The 18,769-nt window shown below is 34.5% G+C and overlaps 4 long non-coding RNA genes and 1 pseudogene across 6 annotated transcripts; all 5 read left to right on the forward strand.

Annotated features, from left to right (window-relative positions):
• The first annotated feature begins 1,812 nt into the window (after positions 1 to 1,812).
• LOC147490699 (uncharacterized) lies at positions 1,813 to 9,258 on the forward strand. Of its 2 annotated transcripts, none has more exons than XR_015198895.1 (4): positions 1,813 to 1,953; positions 2,077 to 2,166; positions 2,325 to 2,376; positions 8,951 to 9,258. It is a non-coding gene; the product is annotated as an uncharacterized LOC147490699 (long non-coding RNA). The 2 variants fall into 2 exon arrangements; XR_015198896.1 differs by lacking the exon at positions 8,951 to 9,258 and adding an exon at positions 5,197 to 5,322.
• LOC147490700 (uncharacterized) lies at positions 5,530 to 8,401 on the forward strand. The gene is made up of 3 exons (XR_015198894.1): positions 5,530 to 6,222; positions 6,628 to 6,702; positions 8,070 to 8,401. It is a non-coding gene; the product is annotated as an uncharacterized LOC147490700 (long non-coding RNA).
• A 965-nt stretch (positions 9,259 to 10,223) lies between the features above and the next one.
• Positions 10,224 to 10,809, forward strand: LOC147490701 (uncharacterized). Its single transcript, XR_015198173.1, has 2 exons — positions 10,224 to 10,485; positions 10,740 to 10,809. It is a non-coding gene; the product is annotated as an uncharacterized LOC147490701 (long non-coding RNA).
• A 1,510-nt stretch (positions 10,810 to 12,319) lies between these two features.
• LOC147490702 (uncharacterized) lies at positions 12,320 to 15,488 on the forward strand. Of its 2 annotated transcripts, XR_015199793.1 has the most exons (4): positions 12,320 to 12,353; positions 12,838 to 12,973; positions 13,088 to 13,177; positions 15,111 to 15,488. It is a non-coding gene; the product is annotated as an uncharacterized LOC147490702 (long non-coding RNA). The 2 variants fall into 2 exon arrangements; XR_015199792.1 differs by lacking the exon at positions 15,111 to 15,488 and having other exon boundaries at positions 13,088 to 13,291.
• A 2,357-nt stretch (positions 15,489 to 17,845) lies between these two features.
• Positions 17,846 to 18,514, forward strand: LOC147490703 (putative ripening-related protein 2; annotated as a pseudogene).
• The last annotated feature ends 255 nt before the right edge of the window (positions 18,515 to 18,769 follow it).

Here is an 18,769-nt window from a genome sequence, read left to right on the forward strand (position 1 = left end):
CTTCGTCAACACATCTTCATTCATCTCTCCCAATCTTTGCAACTCTCTTACCAATTCTTCTCTACTCATTTATTTATTTATTTTCTTATGCAAATCCTATTTTCTTTCATCTTCTCTAAAGTTATTAAGTTACGAATTGATAAAGAAGAAGCTGAAAAAGCCATTAATGGCTGCTACAAAAAAATTCAAATACTATTTAATTTTTTTGCGTTCCAATTCCACTGTAGTTTCGTTGCAGTTTTGTTAGATAGTTGATTATCCATAATTTCGTCAGTATTCCATATATTTACTCAAAATACCACTGGTGGTATGATATTTCGTTTCGATTTCGTTTCGGTTATTGTATGATGTTTCGTTTCGATTTTGTTTCGGTTATTTGGAAAACTGAAATAACTGTCGGAATTCATCCGTGATTCCGTTCAAAATCACGAACTATGGGTGCACCAACGTTAATACCACAAATAACATAATAAGCACTTCATAACAAATTGTGCCGTAGGCACGGGTGATACCTAGTCTATTATAATAAAACAAAATGGGTAGACAAAAAGTGGTCAGGATCGCGTGGGGATCTGAGTTAGATGTGTGTGGGGATTTGCATAAAGAGGGGTTTTAAATACAAATTCAATGCATGCATTAGATGTCTAATGTAATCAATGTTTCAATTAATTAAAAATAATTTGTGTTCAATGCATACATTGGTTATACATTGGATGCCTAATCGTTATTAATATTTTAATTAATAAAAATTTAATAGGGAAAAAATATTTTGTGTTCAATACATACATTGGACGTTTTTGACACATATGGGGTAATGTAGACATTTGAAAGGTCTTCTTAATAACATTTAAAGTGTTTACTTAACACATTAAATACGCCTTTGACAAGTCTTCATCGATATTATGTATGATTTTGAAATATATTAAACCCCAAGATGTAAGCTTGAAATACACTCAAGTATCAACCAATTTAAGATTGTCAGTTTGAAACCGTGCTAGACGGTTTATGTGACGTTTTGATACCCGTTCATTTTCAACCAATTGGTTTCTTACCAGTTCATTTTCAACCAATTAATGCTAATATAAGAAATCGCGTGGGTTCTGAGTTAGATTGGGGCAGATGTACGATCTAGAGCATTTTGAAACCCCTTTGATGCTAATTCTCAATGACATTTAAGTCGATTCCTTACCTATATTAAACTTATTAAGTGTTTTTAAAGATTGTATTAAAAGAAATTAATCAATTGCAAAAAAAAAATGGTTGTATTAATAGTAAGGATTAATACACCATCCAAGAAATTTTCTACACCATTTTTGAAATTTTGAAACACCCGTAGTCTTTTGGAATGACCTTTTACACAATATTATACTCATAATCAATTTGTAACATTCTCATAATTATGAATCATCAAAAGACCCATCAATATAATGTACCTACGTTACATTTTAGTCTTTGAAATTATCTTAATTTTTCCACAATTGTTGTTCTTCTTAATTTAAACGGTAAACAAGCTATGATATGAGGTTAATTAGTATTCTCACATTAATTAGCACCATTAAAAGGCATCTCTAAAATGTAACCACTACTCAATAGTCAATAAAAATGACAATTTCTCTTAAACTAGCTCTTAGTTTTATTTGTTTTTGCCATTGCTTTTCTTCTCTATTTTTCATTTTTCATTTTATTTTCTCATCAACATTTTATGTGTTTTCTTCGTTTATTGCTTCTGATTAAGTTTTAAATTATTTCCATTTAATTCTAACTAATTTGTTTTAGTCATGTTAGCTTTTTTTTTTTTTTTTTTTTTTATGGTGTGTAACTTTGATTTTGGTACTTTTACATATTTTTGTGAAGCTAATGAATACTATTGGCAGGTTTAATGCATTTCTAAAAACCAAGGACAATGATATGGGGTTCAACAATATGACGTAAATTCCATTGTTAGTTTGTTACGTACGTTGTTACTCTGTTCACTCCATGTTGCATATATGGTATTACCAATGTTTAAGACATATTTGTCTTGATACGAATTATATATAATACTAATTAACTGTGTTGTTGTTGCTTTAAGAGCAGTACGTACATGTTTCTTCGTCAATTTTAATCTATCTCAAGATTCAAGAAACTATGGCTTCTTGATGTTCTCAGAGTTGCTAACCATGCAAGGTAAAACTATATTTGTTCATTTATCTTGCGACTGCCCACAAATATTTGTGTATGTTTTCTTGTCGTGCAATTTTAACATTAATAGTAGCAATTAAACATCAACAATTTCTTTATTTGCTTTCAACTTTTTAGCATGTTTGAATTGATTTATTTTGTAGTTTCAATTTGTTGATGATGAAGGTGTCTAGGTGCAAGACAATATAGCTTGAGGTATGTTTTTTCTTTTCTTTTCTTTTCTTTTTCTTTGATAAACAACTCGAGGTAGTTAGTATGCTGGTAGAAGCTAGCCATAGCCCATAAGTCTAACACAATGTTATTCACGGAAGAAGAATGATTAATGTTCTCCAATGAGGCAATGAGTACAATATTGGTTTTGAGTTCAATTTGTTTTCAGTTCAGTTTGAAATTTTTGTTTTTGTCGTTGTTAAAAATATATGTCTTTTCCTATTGAGCACCGTTGTGACTATCATTCATTCTTTTCGTGAAACCTTGCTGCAATCTCTATTGGTAATAATATTATTATTTCTTGACCATATCAATGCTTGAGAAGTTTTTTTGTATCAAGTAAGATCATTGGGTACTTGGGTAGATTTGTACATCTTTTTCAACCCCATTTCTTAAATTTTGATTTTCTATGGTATTCCTATGTTACTGATATTTTATCATAAATTAATTTGCTTATTAGTTTATTAACAATAATTCCCCCCACCTACTATTATGTCTAATTTGTTCTACCCAAAATGGTTGATATTATAGTTATATAACTAATTAAGTTCGTGGAGAATCAATTAATATATATAAATTTACAGGGCGGAACGTACAAAAAATTTAGCGTTTATGTTGATTGCATTGCTTTGTGACTTTTAACAGAGTGGTACTACACAGACCTACTTTAATTTTAGACCTACTATTGCGACTCACTATATTTGGATAACGTTAGTTTGCATTGGAATACACACGGACACGTATCTCTATGTAAATCAATGATATGATTAGGACTTTTAACACATCGGTAGGTTCAAATAGTAGGTCAAATAAGTGGGTCGATGTAGCATTACTGCTTTTAATACCCGACACAATTGTTAAATTTCAAGAGCATAATACAATGATACGATCTATTAGAAGGCTAGGAGCATTCAACTAGCTTGGTTATATATTTATCGTTTGTGTTGAGAGTACTGCTCTTAATACCCGACACAATTGTTAAATTTCAAGAGCATGATACAATGATACGATCTATTAGAAGGCTAGGACCATTCAACTAGCTTGGTTATATATTTATCGTTTGTGTTGAGAGTTTGTGTTTATTTTCTTGAAAAGTTGCCTCGCAATGACCTCATCTTCAAGGTCCTTTTTCTTAATACTTGATCTTATTTTGCTGATGAGAAGATTGTCTTGAAGTTGTTAGTAAAAAAATATGTAACACAAAAATACAATTTAGCATGAAAGGGTAATATTTTGAATGTTAAAACTACATCACATGAAGAGTTACCAAAATCTAAATATAAAAACGATATAGCATCCACTAAATTTACAATAATGAAATTTGAAACGGTAGAGTACTTTAGAAAGACCATGCACTCAATTCTTTAAAAAGCCTAGCAAACATGTGACAGTTTGTATTCCAAACGGAATCATTGAAGTTTCCTTTTTCTTTACCAGAAAAATTATTTGATTTTTCAAGACTCCCATTAGTGGCAGTCGTTACTCAACTCCCTCTTCGACTTCCTCTCCCCGCCCCATTACTAAATCCAAAATTTTCTTTTTCTTCACCAGAAAATTAATTGGATTATTCAAAACTGCCATTAGTATAGTCGTTACACCCTAGCCTCTTTTGTTTCTCCATTTTCCTTTCCCATTCAATTCAATTATTCAATAGAACCACAATTCACGTATAAAACCCCAACTCCCCACTCTCTCTCTCCCAAGATCGGTGGTTTCCGAACTTGCTCAAACTCGCTTGTTGTAACCATCCCCCATAACTCTAGAAGGGTTCTATAAGGTATAAAACAACTGCAATTTCCAACATCATTGTCTAAGTCTTCCTGTCTTCGTCAATTTCTTAGAACTAACTTTTTTCAATCATTGTTCATTGGGCGAATCTTAATTCCAATTTCAGAATTCAATTTGGTACTTGCAGAGTTTTTCATTCTTTTTCTTTTTATTAATGATACAATTATATAGTTCCAATTCACTTGGTAGGTTTTCTATTTTTTGATTTTTATAATTGAACAAGTTTAATGAATCCGATCATGTTTGGTAAGTTTTCATTTTCATTTCATTTTGAATTCAGCTATTTTAGTTTGAATGAAACTATGCAAGTCTTATTTCAGTTCTTGAAATGGTTTTAGATTGCATCGTTCAACTTGGATAACTAATTAATAAACTCCTTCTTTTTCTTTTTATTAATGATACAATTATACAGTTCCAATTCACTTGGTAGGTTTTCTATTTTCTGATTTCTATAATTGAACAAGTTTAATGAATCCGATCATGTTTGGTAAGTTTTCATTTTCATTTCATTTCGAATTCAGCTATTTTAGTTTGAATGAAACTATGCAAGCCTTATTTCAGGTTGCGAAATGGTTTTAGATTGCATCGTTCAACTTGGATAACTAATTAATAAATTGATGCATATTGTTTTGTATTTTCTGCTTACATACATTTCGTAAAGGCCATTATGGGAATTTTCGTAGATTTATTGTTTTTTTGGTGTTCTCGACTGTGAGTACAATATTGAGAACTGTTGATGCAGTCGTGTGCTCCATCTTACTTTTATAAACCACATGTCATCAAGGTGTTAAATATACTCAGTTTGTGAGTATATTGGAAGAAATAATAACTACGTTTAGCTTTTTTGTTGCTTCAAATTCATTGGAGGTTATACTTATGCCAACCGACATGTATATGCAATGTTAGATGTTTTAGTGAAAACCAAGAAAAGTAGGTGATCCCCCAAAGTTGATATGCATTGATTTGATTTTTCCTTATTCTGATATACTTGCATGCCGTTTTGTATATTGACTCCAGGTGCAAGTGACGCTTACAAGGAGTGTTGTGAAGGACTGTATGGACTTGGTGTTTGTAAAGTCCTGAATTATTATTAAGGGTATTGGTGTAAATTTCATATCAACTCTAGGGTCGTTATGTAATTTGGTCGTCTGGTTTATATTTCAAAGGTACGTAACTTACCGAAACTTGACTCCGACTCATAAGTCACGTTAGGTAAGCAACCATAGGCGAAAATTTGACAAAATGCCGGTTAAGTTTTTTTTAGCGTCTGAAGGCGAAGTTAACGACTTACGCTGAGTGGGTCATTGCTATAGCCTGCGGTGAGATAGAATATAGAAGATTAAATTTAGCGGGATGGGCCGGAAAAATAATTACGACGAGACGTCAAATTCGTTAGTGGTTAGGAGTCTAAGTAGGGCGTTAAGTCTAATTAGGATATATTAGGCTTGGGCCTAAATATATCGGCCCAAATAGAACCCACGAAATCGCAAAACTGGAAAAATCAAAAAAATCGGCCAAACTGAAAATCGCGAAACCCACTTCTTCTTCCCCAAATTCGCATCTCTCAAACCCTAAGAGAGAGAAACTTAATTCTTCCCAATTTCAGTAATCCAAACCTATAATTCCTCACCCCAATCTTAGTAAAACAAAAATCGCACCAAACGAAATCGCGAAAACAACCCAAATCGCACCCATCTTCCCCAATTTTCTCAATCCTTTAAACCTAAGAGAGAGAAACACGAATTCGCCAAAAATTCCATCGATTCAACCTCAATTCCTCACGCCCAAACCTTAACAACACTCAACCAAGCGTGGGAATTCAAAAAATTATTGGATTTGCGTCGTACCGCCGCTGCCGCCGCTGCCGGGTGAGTTTAATCCGCTCCAAACAACTAGTTTGAACTCGACGTCGATAGTTGGGGATGTATTGAGGAAGTATAACTGAAATGGGATGGGTTTAATATCGGCAGTAGCTCGGTTTGGAGAAGGAGAGCTGCGATTTTGGTGGAGCAGCAAGCTAGGAGTGATTTTGTGGCTGACTTGGTAAGAATTTGATTATTCAATCCAATTTCGAGCAATTCATGTTGATTTATAACTGTTTAAGACTTGAATGAGTAATGAGTGAGGGATAAAGAACACCCCGATATTATTGTTAGAGTTAATATGAATCGAAGGGCGTGGGATTGGTTGTAGTTGAAATTTGGGACTGGAAAGTAGGATAGAATAGGATTGGCGTCGATATGAGGGCCTGCCATGGCCGAAACAGCCGTAGAGACCGTCAGAGTTCGATTTTAAATGGCCCGTAGCTCTGATAACGTGTAGTTAGATGGAAAGTTATCCGAAAACCCGATTCTTAACGCCGAGAATTCTTCTCGACTTACACTAGATAAGAATTCCTCGTTGTTCGATCAATTCTAATAATCGACGTATTTGTATATGCTATGATAGGAATGAATTCGAGTGGATTGGGTTAAGCGGGATTGATTCAGTTAAGTGGGCTGGAGGAGAACGGAGCTTGCTAAGGTAGGAACCTACATACCAATATATAGTCTGCTTATTTTCATACATGATTTGAGTTGTTTAAAATGTTAAGAAATAGTTTTATGATCAACCATGCATGTATATATGATATTCATGTTTTGCATTGTAGTTTTCCTCGATATGAATTAAGTATATGGATAGCTTTCGCGTGAAATGATTTTCTGTAAAATCGGGGGTAGCGAGGGATTGTTTTCTGGTTAAAAGTGAAAAACTGGTTTTGGGGAAAGGTTCGCGTCTCTTGTCTCAGCAAGGAGACAGAGAGATGGATTTTGTAATGCGGGTAAGGATTACCCGGTTGTTTGTAACTAGGTGCGAAGTTCTGGATTGGTCCCGGGATGGTCGTGTTATTTACGATTATTCGCCGTTTGGAAATCATCGGTTGTTATTTACTATGACTGGCCCGTTTGGGAGTCATAGGTTGTTCTGCTCGATTTCGGGAAATCCAGGAACTCACACCTATATAATCAACAGTTTTAAAAGAAAAACTAGATATGTACCTAGAGTATTTGAAAATAATCGGTAATACGAGTATATATATATATAGATATTACTATGTTTATCACGAGGAGATTTAGAAAAGGAACTGTGAATTCCTATAAAGAAGGAACTGTTGTCGCATTTCCGGAGACGGCAGTTCGTTCTAGGATTCCAACTGTGGTGTACACCTTTCGAGGTGGTGGGCCACCTTTAAAGGGATGCATCACTGGATGTAGTCCGGGAATTCCTTTTCTACTTTTCTAGATAACCATGCTTTGCGTGTCACTGTATGGTGATTAGCTTGTGTGGGTTACATGTTACCTCGATGAGGTTTAGGCGAGGAGTGAGAGTTTAGTCCACTCTCGGATGTGTGGGATCCCCGGCGGTCTGCGGTCGTCGAACGGTTGACCACCGTAAGTTAGGTGACAGCCCGTGCATGGGGGGGGTCGTGGTGGCGGGGCCCGAGCCCTAAAAGCTTTGGGGATTTTGTGTGTCTGAACACAACAACGGCATTTCATCTCCCGCCCGGTAAAATCGGGAAAACAACGGTGCATGGTTCACACCGGGAAGTCTTGAACCGAGATTGCCTCGCGGATCGGGCCGAAGTACCGGTCGTACCCTCACCATTCTAATAGGATGCGCCGTGACCCACATGTAGTTGTATCTTCGATTGTGAAAACTATATTTTGTATATCAATGAAGCATGCCGATATGATTTATGCTAGTTAGTGATGTATATATACATAGTCACAATATTTGAATACTATTATAGAAACCCTGCATGTTTTAAATGTTTTCTATAAGTAGCTATTTATTGGTTATGTGCGTTTCTACTGGGCATAGTTGTTTGCTCATCCTACTTAACATTTCAGACGAGCCAGTTGCAGAGGAAGGTTTCCCTAACCCTAGAAATGACGGGTATGGTGATTTGGGAGGATTCCCTTATGCTTGACGAGAGACAGAGTCAAGTTTACATTTTGGGGCTGTATAGAGATAATCTAGGTTATTCTTTTGCTGTAGATAATGAGCATAGCTCTTTTCTTTGGATGTATAGAGATAGTTTCTTCTTTTGTTGTATATATATAGAGCTCCGCTCATTTTGATGTAAAATTTGATGTATTTAAGTAGCAGTTACACTTACATAGTTGGTGGATGGGATGTGATGTTGTTTAGAAGGTTGGGTTGTATATATATGGTTGTTGGAAGGGTATTATGCAAAGTGTCCGTGGTTATGACAGGTTTATGACAAAGGTTATGACGGGTTTTAGGGTTTCTTAACGCCGATCAAACAAAGGAAACTCTGCCGAAATTTCGGTAGAATCGGGATAGGTGTCGGCCTCGAGATTCATTCCACGTCCTCGGGATGTGTGTTGGGTCTTGGGGCGTGACAGTGTTTCCAGTCCTCATTAGACTTCCTAATTAACAACTAGAAAATTCAAAGGCAAGTATGTTGGAAAGTGGTCCCAGCTCACTTTCACATATTATATGTTACTGATGCTTAATCTTGATATTTTCTTGGGTGAAAATATTTCAATTATCAACGAGAGGGTGTGATAGTTGAGACATGTGCTCCAGTTCTATGTGAGCAAATGGACATCATGCCAGATCTGCAATGATGCTGAAGAAATACCAACTTAACATAATATTTTAGTCAAGCCTTTATGTAAAAGAAAACATGTTTTAGTGGGGATTAACCCGTTAATAATGGTGGAATGATTTTGTAATGTTATTAATTTTTGTGTTAAATTTTCAGGGTTACGTGTCAAAGCTTTAGTAGCTGTATCTACCAAAGGCTTTGCGTGATAACTGACTTAAGAAGCAAACTCATGTGCTCGATGCCGTAGTCTGTTTTTGTTACATTGAAGCATTTGCTTGGCAAAGAGGCTTTGTTATCTCAGCTACCAAAGAAAGTTAAGACACGATGAATCTTCATAATTATTTTTATCCATGGCCAATTTGAGAATTTTTTTTTATTTTTTATTTTGCATGTTAGCAATATTATTATTATGGCATGTAGTATTTTATTTTGAGTAAACACATTTGAAAATAACTGGTTATTCATCTGGCTGTTTTCACCTTCACTCATCTTCGTCAACACATCTGTTTTCACCTCCACTCATCTTCGTCAACACATTTTCATTCATCTCTCCCAATCTTTGCAACTCTCTTACCAATTCTCCTCTACTCATTTATTTATTTATTTATTTTCTTATGCAAATCCTATTTTCTTTCATCTTCTCTAAAGTTATTGAGTTACGAATTGATGAAGAAGAAGCTGAAAAAGCCATTAATGGCTGCTACAAAAAAATTCAAATACTATTTAATTTTTTTGCGTTCCAATTCCACTGTAGTTTCGTTGCAGTTTTGTTAGATAGTTGATTATCCATAATTTCGTCGGTATTCCATATATTTACTCAAAATACCACTGGTGGTATGATGTTTCGTTTCGATTCCATTTCGGTTATTGTATGATGTTTCGTTTCGATTCCGTTTCGGTTATTTGGAAAACTGAAATAATTGTCGGAATTCATCCGTGATTCCGTTCAAAATCACGAACTATGGGTGAACCAACGTTAATACCACAAATAACATAATAAGCACTTCATAACAAATTGTGTCGTAGGCACGGGTAATACCTAGTCTATTATAATAAAACACAATGGCAGGACAAAGAGTGTTCGGGATCGTCTAGGGATCTGAGTTAGATTGGAGCAGATGTACGATCTAGAGCATTTTGAAACTCCTTTTCAATGCCATTTAAAAGTATTACTTGATGAACTAAATGTTTTGTAATACAAATTCAATGCATGCATTGATATGTAATCAATATTTCAATTAATAATAATTTAATGAGCTAAACCTAAGCATTGGAACCACATAATTTGTGTTCAATTCATACACTGGTTACACATCGGATGCCTACTTTAATTTAATTAAATTTTTAATTAATAAAAATTTAATGGGCTAACTTTAAGTTTGTTCTTTTTATAACAATTAACAAATTTTATAACGGGTTCTCTTCCCAATCAGTTGTGGGCTTTTGGATTGGGCTTTGTTTCTATTAGATTAAACAAAACGTAAAGGAAGGAACCAAAACGTCAACTTCTGAACTTCCAATAGACCCGCGAATTAACTCCACCATCAAGTACCGCTTAAAACAAAGTCGGCTGCTCAACAACTAAACTCAACATCTCTGACTCCAGTGTCTCTCATCCTCTCCCAACAATATAATTTCTGATCCTTGAGATGGATTGCGACTGCCATGATGCACCACTCCTATTTTCTCAGGTAGGTTCTCTTTCGATTGTTCGATTTTTTTTCCCCCACAAACTTCTCCTTTCATTCATTGAACATTTTTTTTTTTTTAAACTTTGAACAAATTCAAATATGGGCATTTTCATTGCCCTTGGATTGTCAGTTTCAAGCATAAGATGACATTCTGTGGAATCTAAAAAGCTCTTTCTACATGGTTTAAATAATAAATACTAAAACGCACAAACTGAATGATTGAATGCTTTTCTCATTTATTGAATTGAATACAGACTCTTCTTTTCAATACACAGTGAAATAACAACCATTTGTCTCCACGACTCCATTCTCTTCATTTTTAAGGTTAGGTTGCTAGCAATCTTTTTTTTTTTCTCCCCCTTTTTTCTTTTGCAAAATGAATTCTATTGCTAATTTTATTGATTTACATTTTTTTGTTCTCAATTTTGAACTAATAGTGCCACTTGACTCATTCCACACAAGCTCAAATGTTGTTGATGAATGGTTGGTTTTGCACACGTAAAACAAACGAGAAAAAAAAAAAGCGATGGGCTTCGGACGTTAATGGTTCATGGTTAAATGGATTCACAAGGTAAATCCCCTAATTAATTCTCGATGAATGTTAACAATTGTAATCAGAAAGGTACATTATGAGAGCCGTCATCTTCTAAACCTTCTATCTCCCTCATTCAAAAAGTGAAACAATTTCGTTTCAAGTTTATTCTGTCCTAGGCGCTCACATTGTATGGAATGGTGTTGTTATCTCACTCTTCTTCAAAACCATCTCATCATTTGGTTTGCTAGATAATAAATGAAGGCATGGGCAAGATTCTGTGAAGCATGTCTTTTTTGTGCAACATTGAAGGTACACAAACATTTTCGAACTTCTCCTTTTCTCGATAATGGTTCATGGCTCCATTGAATTAGGTGCATCCATTTGTATAATTATATGTATAACTGTTCTTCTCTTATTTATTTTTAGCATCATCAATATTACAGTTCCAAATAAAAAATTCAACAAACATTTAAGAACACTTCTGCGTAATTTTTACTTTCTAACAGTAATCTTTAATTTCTTTTTGTATCATATTCTTGGCCAATCTCTCAGAATGACAAAGTTGATTTGAGTCAGATAATCATGATAAGAGAAAGTGAGATAAACGGTGTAGCTTGAAATGCAGTCTTTCCCAAGGTATGACACATTGAAATCTTATGTAATGAATCTAGGAAGTTTAAAACTAGCGTTTCCCAGCTAAAACGACATTAAAGGATTCTTTTTGAGTAACGTCGAGAATCCAAAAAGAAAAATCAGAAACCATTCCAAAACCCCGAATACCGACTCTTCTATCCTGAAAATAAATTACTCTATTTTAGAACGATGATCACTCATATTCTTCTTCGATCTCGGTGGCTTCCTCCTCTTCATCATGACTGACGATATGATTATGTTTTATCAGCTAGGTTCTTTGTTTGCATTGTGCAGGAACACTTATCACATGAAGATGGCCTTTCAGGTACAATTGTTTCGTGCATATCTAAGTACGCCCTGGCCGGTTTAACTCTCGACTTCACTAAATGTTCCTTCTGAGTGTTGATTATTCACTAGCTTGAATCACATATGTTACAATTTGTAAATTTTCTATGTTCTTGGCTAAGCAATTTTTTTTATATATATTTTGGTTTAGTTTTTCTTTTCTAATTTGTTGTTTTGTTGACTGAATATGGAATTCTAATTATACTTCCCGAAGTGTTTGCTATATTCTAATCAAGAATCTGTAAAGAACTATTGTTTGTTAGAGTGCCTCAACGAAGTAACTTTTTTTTTCTTAACTCAGTCCAATGACTAACTTGCGGTGATCAAAACTCGACTTGACCATAATTGGAAAAGGGTATAAACTCTAATCAAGAAGCACAACTCTAATCTGTTATCTGTTTTCCTAGAACTTTGAGGTTAGATTCATTATTTTATTTATAATTCTTCATTTCTTTTATTTTTTCAAGAAAAGCTCTTCATAGTAACCATACACCTAAGTTGTCATTTCACCTAAACTAGATAATTACTTAAGCTCTCTTCATATTCATCCAATGTGAATTACCTCTGCCATGAATGTGTGGTTACAAATAATCCATACAATGTATATTTTGCTTTACATCAATTTGGAAAACATTGACGTTACTAATTTTGAGTTTTTTTAGACAACTTAGTCAATGTATTGATTCAAAGGTCCATTCTCTGCCATGAATGTCTGGTTACAAATAAATTATTTTAGGCTAATAGTTTGGTTTTTGGTTTTGGCAAGAGTTTGTTATTGGCTACGCATCCTATTAATATTGAGAACCATATTACCAACACTTTGCATTGTTACCTTTCAGATTCGAAGGTGTGATCCAACATCTAGGAATGGAAAATCCAGCTCCTGCTGTGAGCCTTTCTGAAGAAGAACTACGTACAAATGGAAGGGTTAAAATAGAAAAATTGAAAGAAATGGGAAGAGACGGGTCTTACATGGTAAAACTTTATTTGGACATTTTGTATAATTTATCAATTGGTTGACCTTACTATCATAAAACAAGGGAAAATGTAAGAGGAAAGTTGTTTATAAAAAATGTGTCCCGACTGCAGAGTTGAAGTGAAAGACGACAATAAGTGAACTTCGAAGGCACATGGGGGTGTTGGTTGAAATGTAGAAACCAAATAATGATTGAAACAGAGGTGAAGAGACATTGGATTTCGTGTGTTTATAGTATGTTTTTTCTTTCAAGAGATTTGCATGGTAGTAATAGTGTTAGTAGTTATCTTCGCTTATGTGATTTTACTAAGCAAAGCAACTGCATTATTGCTCTTATGGTGATTTCCATGGAATTGCTCTTATGGTGATTTCCATAGAAATGGCATGCTTCCCTATTTTCTTTTTCATTTTCAAAATTATGTTTTTGTAAATTGTGTTTGAGATTCAAAACTTGATTATATATGAACTTTTAAGTTGAATAGGGATAACAAAAGGAATCGAATATTGGAAGGAGAGTATTGCAGGAATAGGTGTTTCCATGCCTTGCTGAGATAAACAAGGCATGTTTACTTTTTCATGGGGTTTTGTCTTTGTAGACTGTGAGTTTTTTTTTTTTTAAAAAAAAAAGAAAAAAATGATTATTTGGGGTTTTGTATGTGTGTTATGTAGGGTGGTAGGGTAGTAGTCATTAAAAGGAGGTATTGTTACCTAAATACCGAAGAGTACTTGGTTTTAGAAAGCTGATAGACATATGCTTAGTGTACTGAAGGTCCTGTATTCATTTCCCAAGAATTTAGAAATCAATTGAAGTGGAAATAATGGTATATACATGTCCACTAAGGATGTCATTGTTAAGAAAAAGTTAGGGAAAAAACCAATGTAAACTTCATATACATTTCCTATGCTAGCTTTCAAATGATATTGGGTTGTAAATTGGAATTTGTTGAGAATTTGGACTGATAAAGAAAACCCGGATTAGGTTGAGATTTTATTAGAGAGGAGACAAGTGTTTAGTGAGTATGAAACACCTTTAATTGACGAGTCGAGCGTATTAAAACCACAATAATGGTGGTGTTCCATTTTTGACTTTCTGACTCTTGGGCTAATAAACAACTTATTACTCCCAAGGCTTCATGTTATAATTTTATTCTGTGACTCTTATAAGTGCAACCCATGTTTAATAAATTTCTTTGTAATGTACGTTTATGGTGTATGTATTTCGTGAGAGTAGGTATTTTAAACTAGGAGCTGTATTTTCTGCTTTGTTTTTCCATTATTAATTAACTTGAGTATAAAGCTTTGTACTATAACGGTGCAACTATGTGTTTAACAAAGAAAGGGAGGTAGCTTACTGTTTTCGCCACGTCCTCTATGTAAGTAAATTAGTAAACTGGTCATCTTTCCAAATGCTCATTGGCTCTTGCACATGGTAATTGATGGCTTTATTTAATGATTTCCTCCTTGAACTTTGGGGATGTGAAGAGGACTCCCAATAAGCATATTGGTTACTTGCCCAATATTTCTGTGAGTGAGCGAGCTTTCCTGGTGGGCAAAGTATGTTACCTAATTCAGTTGGTTTCTAAACATTTTTAGGTGGGCTGAGTAGGCAGAGCAGATCAACTTCATGGTTTTGTCGGCAGAAGGCCATCCAAGAGTGTTTAAAGGGAATGAACTTGCTATAATGGAAATCAAAATGCAGATCCCTACCATAGAGGTTTTTAATACCATAACTCTTCTTTATCATAAGAGAGAAGGAAACCGCAACTGCTCATCTAAATATTTTGCTAAACTGTTTATCTTTCCTATTTAGCTCTTTTGAGCTTTACATCGAATTTATACGAATTTAATCAGGAAATGTTTCCATTAATTATATGTTTCCATATACTCATACTCATACAGTAACCAAAGGCAGAGATGTGAGGCAACTTAACCTTGCATGGGCATGGGCTTCTAAACACTTTTTAATATAACTTTCAAATAAATGTCGCACTCTTGCTTGCCCCTCTAAAGTCTCAGCTCCTCATCTCCTCAACTCCAACTCTAATCTTTACTCTCTTCATAATTGTTATCATGTAATCTCTCTCTCTTCTATCATGCTCTCTAATTTTCTGTATGTTTCTTTCGACAATTTTCTAGGGCTTTATTTTTGGAAGGAGATTCGGAGCAGAGGATGATTTCCAGTAAACTTGGGATACACATGTAATGACTGAGAAATTGTCAACTGGTGATGGATTCAGATGATTTCCCGGATTACACCCCTTTCCTCCCTCAGAACCCCTCACTAATTGACACGAGGAATTCACTTCATCCACCACCACAACAGCACTGAGTATCCTTATTCCCTCAAATTTTTATGCTACTTATTTTTCTGATTTAATTTGCTGGGAAATTTGTGGCACTTTATGCTCGGCTTCTTATCTCCAATTTGCAGGTGAAGGTAGATGTCTCTTGTTTGGTTTCATGCACCATTACACTAATAATTTTGTGGACTACTCAATCTATACTTTAAAGCTCGTTTAAGGTGATATTTTTATTAGAACTGTTGTCGGCAACGACAACAACTGAAAAGGTTGCCTCGTCAAGAAACTTATGCTTGCTCATGTTTCTCATTACGTGGAATGCGGATTTGTTTTATAATATAGGATTTAATTTCAGTTTTGGTTATAAGATTGCTTTGCAGATCTTTCATAATTTTGTAGTTTGTACTTTGTACTAATCAATTTGTGGTTATTGGTGTCTTATCACTCAAAAGGTTGCTTCTAAATGGACTGGTAGTTTAGGTACAAATGACTTTTTTGAAATCTTTATGTTTTTTGTTCTCAGGAAAGGGTTATCTCATTTTAACACAAGCAAGGGTATGATTTTCTCTGTAATACGTATTCTAAATCAGTTACTTTGTCTTTCATTGTGCAGAAGCACTTATCAAATGGAAAATCTCCTTTCAAATAGACACTAACATAGTTTACCATCAACTTCAGTTTCTTTTAAATTTGCTTACCCATTTTAATTACATACTCAATTCAAAAATTTGTTCGAACAACTTATTTTACTTGGTTCAACAAATCTTAATTTTATTTTTCCTTTCATAATTTGAAAAGCCAGATTATACTTTAATTGAATTTTTTTATTGCGATAGTCAGATGTAATTTCTCATAGGGTCAATCCCTTATTTAAACGGTCAATTGGTATTGTTTGTTTAATCTATCATTGCTAACATTTGTAAGGTATCCTCAGTCCTTTAAACTAATGGCTTAACAACCAATTGAGACTATTTTTTTTTTTTTTCAAGCATCTAAGATATTGTTGTTATCGTGATAGTCCGTGATGAGAAAATACCCCAAACATTTTATGTCTCACGAGTAAGAAAATGAAGCAAAGTCCTTTGCCGATTGATATTAACTTAATTATTTATTTTTTGGGTTTACTTTTTGCAGGTTCAAAAAGGGAGTTAAATCGCGTGGTCAAGCTATTGAAACACAGAGGGACATAGAGGGTTCCGAATGGTGGATCATGGGAATGTACAAATGGTAGTACTTTGTTTTCCTTATTAGTGGTACTAAGCATAGACAAGTATTCAAAAAATTTACGCAACTTTAGATGTAAATTCTTTGATAGGTCGTTTAAAGGTATAATTTAACAAATGAACATGTGAACAATACACGGCGGTTTTCTAGCCACGCGTTTTCACAGAGAAGCTAACAAGGTGGTTGATACCTTAGCAGTTAGCATCTACTTGCTTTGGAGTTGGGACAAACCGATGGTGTTTGCATATCCTTTTCTCGGATAAAATTGCAACTCAATTTAGAAATGATACTCAAGACATGATATTTTATAAAACAAACTTATTCATTGTATTTTCTTTATAGTAGGGATTTTCATTTCACCACAGCGGCTTTGAGTTTTGCCAAAAGTAAAAGAAAAAAAGAAAAAGTATTGATTGTATGGCAAACATCAAGTGTTAAAGGTCTTTCTTCATTCCTTTTCCAGTGGTGTAAATTGATTGAATGGAATGAAATATCTTTTCTTTAGCAGAAGAATATGTAAACCAAAGTTCTCAATTTGAAACTCTACCAGTGTTGAAAAATAGGTGGTATGAAAAAGTGTGTTCAAACTTAGTCACTGCCTATATATAGCTTCATGGGTGCTACAATTGAGGGGGAGGGAGATAGAAAGACATTGCAAGTAGGAATATTACACTTTTACATAGATACCATGAAACATCTTTTGTTGCCTGCTTTTCTGAATGACAACTTATTGTTACAACCTTAGGCTAAATTTGTATAAAAGTTATATACTCATAATGACTATGTACTCGCCTAATTGTTTTAAGGGAGTGGAATCTTGGATGTAGCCTCATTCTTACATCTTTGGAATAGATTTGTTACATTGATCAAGAATAACCTATGTTCTTTCTACTAATTTTAGTTTAATATAATTGATAATAGCACTTTCTAATAATTGTGTGTGTAAATGTGTACAAATGATTGGAATTGGTGGTATTAATATTATATTTCACAGTTCTTATTATAGAAACAAATTTGTCTACACCGGTTCTTCTTTTTTCAGACTTTAGCCCCCAAACAAATTATAAAACAATATCTAAAAATTATAGAAAGTATTTCAGCTGGGAGGTGATTCTAATATACGGATGAGGTATATATAGTGTAGAGAAAATTGGTAATATCATCCGTGTCTTCGACACGGGCAATACCTAGTAAATAAATATATAATGCCGAATTAACAAGAAAACCTTAACATAGAAGGCTAGCTAGTTATCTGTTGATATAAGTTTTAATCATCGAACTTATCCGCTAAAACAAGTCCTATTAGAAACTGGCATTTCCTGAGTTTGCAATTATATAAGGAGAACAACGACCTCTTAAATTTCTCATGTAACAAAGAGAAGTCTATATAATGTAAATAAGATAAAAAAGAGTTGAATTGGAAGAAAGAAAATGGCTATAAATTCAAAGTTACGTATGTTTTTCCTCTTTGTTCTTCTTGCTACACTTGCCTCTAAAATTGAAGGCAATCCTACTTGCAAGCCAAGTGGCAAAGTAATTAAGAGGAAGAAAACCACCAAGAAATGATGAGTGCAACGGGGAAAATGACGTATGTTGTGTAGAAGGTAGACTTTACCCTGTCTTCAAGTGTTCACCACCTGTAACTGGCAAAACCAAAGCAGTTTTAACCTTAAACAGCTTTGAAGCAGGTGGTTATGGCGGTCGTCCATCAAAATGTGATAATAAGTATCATTCAGATGATAAACCAGTTGTTGCCCTATCAACTGGGTGGTATAATAACGGATCAAGGTGCCATAAATGGATAAATATCCACACAACTATCGGAAGGACAGTTAAGGCTATGGTGGTTGATGAATGTGATGCTGATCATGATTACCAACCTCCTTGTCCTAATAATATTGTTGATGCTTCACTTGCAGTATGGAAAGCCTTGCGTGTGCCAAAGGCTGACTGTGGGTTATTTGGATATAACTTGGTCTGAAGCTCAACCGATATCAGATCAATCTATCATCTAATAAGGCAGAAATAATTGTAGCCAAAAAAAAAAAAAATGGCACATGCAATGTGAAATAGTGAACTTGATCATCTGGTATTTTTATGAATAAGGCCAATGCAATCAAGTGAGCGGAGCGAACTTTCTGGGCAGAGGGGTTACGCCGACAAAAATAAAAATGTGTTTGGTTGGTTTTGTGTGTCTCCTTTCCCTCTCCACGCACTCTCAATCTCCACTCTTTCCTCTCCCTCTCCTTCTCCGCTCACACCCCCACTGCT

This window comes from Coptis chinensis, chromosome 6, assembly GCF_015680905.1.
Source record: "Coptis chinensis isolate HL-2020 chromosome 6, ASM1568090v1, whole genome shotgun sequence".
Taxonomy (NCBI): domain Eukaryota; kingdom Viridiplantae; phylum Streptophyta; class Magnoliopsida; order Ranunculales; family Ranunculaceae; genus Coptis; species Coptis chinensis.